Genomic DNA, 6000 nt, shown 5'->3' on the forward strand with positions numbered 1-6000 from the left:
GCGCTGAGGTACTGATAAGCCCAGTGTCTTTTCTCTGCGTCCACAGTTCAGGGTAGCAGTTTCTCCTTGGAGTTATGACATCTGGGTTACCAAGGGCTTTCACATTGGCATCTTGAGCTCTGATACCTCCGTAACAAAGTGTCTGTATTAAATTTCCTCTGTTGAATGGACTTGTGTGATTTCCATGTTCCTGACCAGATCGTGACTAATACAGTCATTTGACAACTAAAAGTAAATGTTGAGTTTTGCATTTTATTATTTTTTTTATTTTCCAAGAGCATTCAAGTATCATGTCATTCAGCTTGCTAACCACCCTGCAAAATGCTGGTCAGTTTTGAAAACTGCAAATAAGCAAAAATATTTTGTTTTCAACATATGAAATTGGTTCACTAGAATAAAAAATTCAGCAACTGTCAAATAAGAATTAGTTGAACTGTTTACACTCATAAACTGAAAGTTGTTTGTTGAATATATTCCGCATAGTTTAGAAAAGTCGAATATAAATTTGCCTATTCCCTTTCCTTTTGGTTTGAAAACTGAAATCAATTTTCATGCAAGCAATCTTATATTAACGGCTTTTATGAACTAATGCGATCTTCATGTAAGCACATAATCTTTCTCCTAAAACTTAAACAGATAATGATGAATGACTTCCGTATGTTTATTTTGTGCCATGCAGATGCTGTTGACGTTGGCTGTGGAGACGCACCTCCTTTGCCGTCTATATGTGCAGATGCAGTTTTTCCAACTTGTGTGTACTTTTGCTCAGCTCCTGTTTGCAGCTGCTGAGCCTTCTGTTTGCACATCCTTCTCTTCCTGGGATAGGTGCCCCTTCGTATTCCCATGGTTATGTCCTACACACCTTTAGGGGCACCTACTGGGCTGCCCTGGGATAATCTGTTGAGGTATGTCTATCCCATTAGACCACGAATACCTTTAGGTCAGGGTGGTATTCAACCAATCCTGCAAATTGTGCACCTGGCCCTTTGCCCAGCCTTCAGATGCTCCATGGAGGTTTGTTGAATAAAGCAGTGGACAATGGGTCTTTAGCCAGGTACCCCACTCACATGAGAAGGGTAAGGCCCCTAGCTTAGCATAGAAGAGCTAAGGAGTAGCATGGGTTATGATCAGTAGCAATGCTGCTGATCAGAAGGGTTCTGAGATAGGGTGGCAGGATGTACATGTGTGTTCTGCGAGCCCCGTGTTCCACCAGAGCCTCGCGACAGGCGCAGAGGGGATAAAGGACAGTGCCTAGCGTGGGAGCACAGACTTACTTGGCCTCCTGTGCCCTTGTGTTGGGTCTTGAGTGTGAACAAACGCTGATGGGCAGTGTGCATAGCAGAAATGTACCAGTGCCAGACGCCTCCAGAGGGTTGCTTTATCCGCCTCCAGCCACAGTAGAACCCCCACCCACCACCCATCTCCAGGCCCCTGAAAACGCTCTGGGAGGCAGCTGGATTCTGATGGACAGAAACTGGGGAAAGTGAAGTCTTTTTCTTTTGGTATAAATGGCCTATTATGGAAAGCCCAGACCTGCCCTGGCTCTGTCTTTGCGCCGAAGACATTTGCCCTTGCCGGAGTCCCTCAAGCAACTCCTTTTATTGGCCAGAGTTTCATATGAGTAATAGAAGCTGTTTTTGCAGACAGCTGCTTTGAGGGTTACACATACTGTTTTAAAGTTGGTTAGGATTTAGAGAGGTATGACTGATATTTTTACTAATGTTAGAATTTAATTGAAAATACTTAGTTTATTGGCACTAGTTAATCCAAGTTATTTTTTCCTAGTTAAGGAACATGCCAAAAGCTGTAATTTGATCATTTTTATATGAACCAAAATAGATTTTGGCTTCAGGTTGGGAGGAGGGACAAAGATTTTATTCCCTTTCAAAATTGGCCTGACAGTTTAACTAGCAAAGTTAACCGAAATAAGAAGAAAGAAATTTCATAGGAAAAAAACAAGCTATGAAAGTCCTGAGATGTTTTCATAGAGACCGAGGGGCCTGGGGCAGCCGTCAAAAGCCATCTGCGGCTCCCTGCACCTGGGCCTAGAGCACTTCTCTGTGTCCCAGGACATCTGCCCAGCACCGTGGAGGTGTGCAAACCTGCTGCTAACGGTGTCATCCTAAAGAAAGACAGGCAGAGCCCCTCCTCTTTCTGTCCCCACAGTGAGTCTCTGGAGGATAGTGGGGTCTGGTGTGGGCCTGTGCCCCTTGCACCCCTCAAACAAACAAGAGCTTGATGCCAGGGCTGCCAATATCCCTGCCCAGCCCTGGCCTCCTCCTGGGGCTACGTTTACCTGTTAGCACAGGCATGGACTGAACAGCCTCGCTAACCAGCAAGTGTCCATTCACCCAGTGTTTACTGCCCCCACACCAGGCCAGGACCTGACTCTCCTCACAGGAAGCAGCTTGTGGGGAGAAAAAGGACACAATCCTGCTTTGAAACATTTTACTGTTTAGTTGGACAGCTAATACATGCGTACAGTGACATTTAAATCATCCTGGAAGTTAAATAGCAATCCAGGACAACCATGCAAAAGATGCCCTAGGCATTGTACAATTCACTGCCAGGTAAGTGGCCAAGATACAAGTGATACTGCAGGAAATGAGGAAGGTGCCAGCAACCTGTGTGAGGCGGCCACACGGCTCCTCCCCATGTGGCTATGTTGCTGAGTTCTCCCATGTGTGGTGAGCCAATGGAAGTGCCTCCATACCACACTCATTTCTTGATGCTAACTAGATGCTGTCACAGAAAGCTACTTTTGGGCTAGGTGACGTCAGTCAGTAATCATCACCCCCACAGTCTCCATCAGTATCATCGTCAGCATAATCAGCACCACCACCACCTCCACTAAACATTCACCAGTGGTGTGCCCCGCTGTGGGCCTGTGGATGGTCCAAACAGATTCAGTCATTGCATCCAACAAGATCAAGGCCTCAGTGTCTTTCCCATCTTTGTCTTTCTGGGCTGGCATGGGTCACAGGGACACTGTTTGAAGGACAGACTTGAACGTATCAAGCATTGTTCCCTGGGCCCAAATTCTGACTCTTTCTCCAATCCATGTCATGGGGTCCCTGCATTTTAGCTGTGATAAAATATAAAGATGATACAGAATTGCGAGGTATTGGAGGAAGAAGTTCTAGTGTTCTGTGCCACCACAGGATGACCGCAGTTAACAATAATATACAGTTTCAATAGCTAGAAGGAAGACAGGGAATGTTCCCAACTCAAAGAAATGGTGAGTGTTTGACTGGATGGATACGCTGGTTATCGTGATCTGACCACTATATCTTATATTATCAAAACATTACTATGTACCCCATGAATATGTAGAATTATTATTTGTCAGTTTAAAAAGTAAAACATATCAAAGTCATATTTTTTCTTTCCCTACTTATAAGGATAAGGCAGATGTAAATTACTAACAAAGCAGCATGTGTGAAGGCTTGGCACTTCTTCTGCTTAGGAAGGGAAAGCATTTGATAAAGAAACAGCATCCTCGTCCTTGTGAATCCTGAGACCTTATGGGTATTTTTTTTTTTTACAAGAGACACAGCATGAAAGCATTTTAACTAAATGCTTTAATCAAGATACCTTATACTCTTAATGAAAACCATTCAAAAGCACTCAGTCTACCCAACCAAAAACATGCTACGCTTCCAATGAAAATGCATGCAGAAACGGAAGTGGGGGTGAAGTCGGCACTGAGTGGGTGGTCCACACAGCCTGGTGCCCTCACCATGTGTTCAGAGGACTCGAGTTGGCTCTTTATCTTGGCTAGTTTCATGCAGGAAGTTCGGGGATAAAGTAAACTGCTGTCTTGCTGCATAGGAGTCAGGGTCATCTTCCGCTGAGTGCATTTCAGAGCTGGTAGCTTGGTGTATAGTGGCTCCCAGGTAGCAGCTGGGTGCCTGTGGGCCTGAAGTGGATGACACTTTCTGGAGGGACATAAGGATGTTGACTGTTCTCATTGCCCCCTGGTATAGGCCCTTTAGGGCTTTTACATTTGTCTAGCAGCAACTATTTTGGGAAGACCACATTTTTGAATTTTCTGCAAAGATGTTTAGAGGTGTTTACGTCGAATTGACTGAAGAAACTGCTTGGAAGCCCGACGTTGCTGAAATCTGGTATGATTTTACCCTAATGTAGGTCCTGGCAAGGGACGGGCTGGTGTGATTTGGCCTCAGTCTACCTTGCTTGCTTTCTAAACAGATGATTTGCAGTATCCCTTTATCTCCCATCCTGAGTTCCAGCTGTCCCAGGACTCAGGGCATGGGAATGTACACCCCTTCTCCTGCCTCTGGGGTCACCCACTGCCCCCACTCCCTACGTATGCAAGGACTGCCCTCCCCCACCCCTGTCCCGTTCCTCTATCCCCGGGCTTGGCCACAGTTTCCATGATGGCTTACCTGTCTCCAGCTACCTTTCTAGCACTTCCATCACCTGGGAAACCAGCTCCCTCCTCCACTGCACTGTGAGCTTCAGGTAGCTGAGGGCTTTCATCTGCACTCCTAGCTTCACCAGCTCCTGCAGGTAGGAACCCCATACACACTAGAGCTGTACAGACTGCCTCTTGCTTAGCCGTGCTCAGTGCCCCCACGCCATGCCGGGTCCCTTACCTAGGCTGTTAGGTAGCACCATGCCATACATCTGGGGCCACCTGTGGTTTCTGGAAGGGCATTAAGAATACTGACCCCAGGCCCTGTGAGGAGGTGTGGTGGGCACAGGTACTTGGAGGCTGAAAGCAGCTGTGAGCATGGGTTTGTTCTGTGCCTCCATCCACTCCCTCCCTGCAAACGGGATGAATGTGGAAGTGTGCTCTCTTTACATGCTCCTCGCCCTAGAGGAAGAAAGGTGCAAGGAGGAAAGCATGGAAGATTAGGCTGAGCAACACGTGCAGGGGTGTTCACATTTCCTTCATCCTCTTTCCATGCCTGACAGAGACAAGGGTGCAAAGGCCTGGGCCATGGGCTGCTGTTCAGAGCTGGGCAGGTGGCCATGCAGGTAGTTAGTGGACTTCTGGATAATGAGGAGAAGCCCCAGGAGGAGAATCTGTAAGGTGTTTTTTTCTATTGAAGATACAATTTCTCCTTTCTTTCTCTCTCACCTCAGTCTCTCAAATAGCTGGGACCACAGGCACTTGCCACTGTACCTGGTCACTCTCTCTTCATTTTAATTTCTCTGTAACTAGATTTCTTCTTTATCTGATGTACAAACTTATTGTAGGAGTATTTCCTCCCCGACTCTGTAAAAAGTTATCATTAAAGTGGGGCATCTTAAACCAGATGCCATTTAGAATCAAGGAGATTCTTGTGCCATATTCCAAGCAGACAGGCTCTGTCTTGGGAAGATGGCAGCCATCTGTCTTGGCCTCTGTAACTAGGTTTCTCCTATCAAGGTGAATCTTGCGTAATGAGAGCAAATGCAGGTGTCATGGTTGTAGTCTTGCTGTGTTTACACAGCAAAAAAGTTACGCACCTCTGGGAGGTGCAGTGGAGCCTCCAGAGCCCAGTCCTCTAGGGCTGCCTCAGGACAAGGTGTTTCACGGGGTCAGTCTTAGCTGAGGTTCATACAATTATTTGGATCTTGAGAATAACCCTGTGAACTTGTATGCACACAGACATATGCATTCAGCATTTATGCATTCCAGTTCAAGGACTTTACCTACCTTAGCCCTCCTTCTTCCAGGGACCCTGAAAGGATGGTGTTATTCACATTGAAGTTATGAAACCGCAGCTACAGAAATGGGGAACTTACCTCAAGCAGTGAAACGTGATTGAGCATCAGTGCAGGAAGCCGGATGGCTGGACTGACCCAGTGTTAAAAGGCAGATGAAGAGTGGAAAGAGAACCCGTCTAGGGATTTACAGAGCTGGGATAGTTGAGTTCTTTCCAGGCTCTGTCAGTAGATGTTGGCCTGACCTTAGGCATGGCATCCAACATATCTGAATCCCAACATGCCTTGGGGGTTGTTAATGATTGCACTACTGCTGTGCACCAG

The sequence above is a fragment of the Saimiri boliviensis genome, chromosome 4 (assembly GCF_048565385.1).
Source record: "Saimiri boliviensis isolate mSaiBol1 chromosome 4, mSaiBol1.pri, whole genome shotgun sequence".
NCBI classification, from domain to species: domain Eukaryota; kingdom Metazoa; phylum Chordata; class Mammalia; order Primates; family Cebidae; genus Saimiri; species Saimiri boliviensis.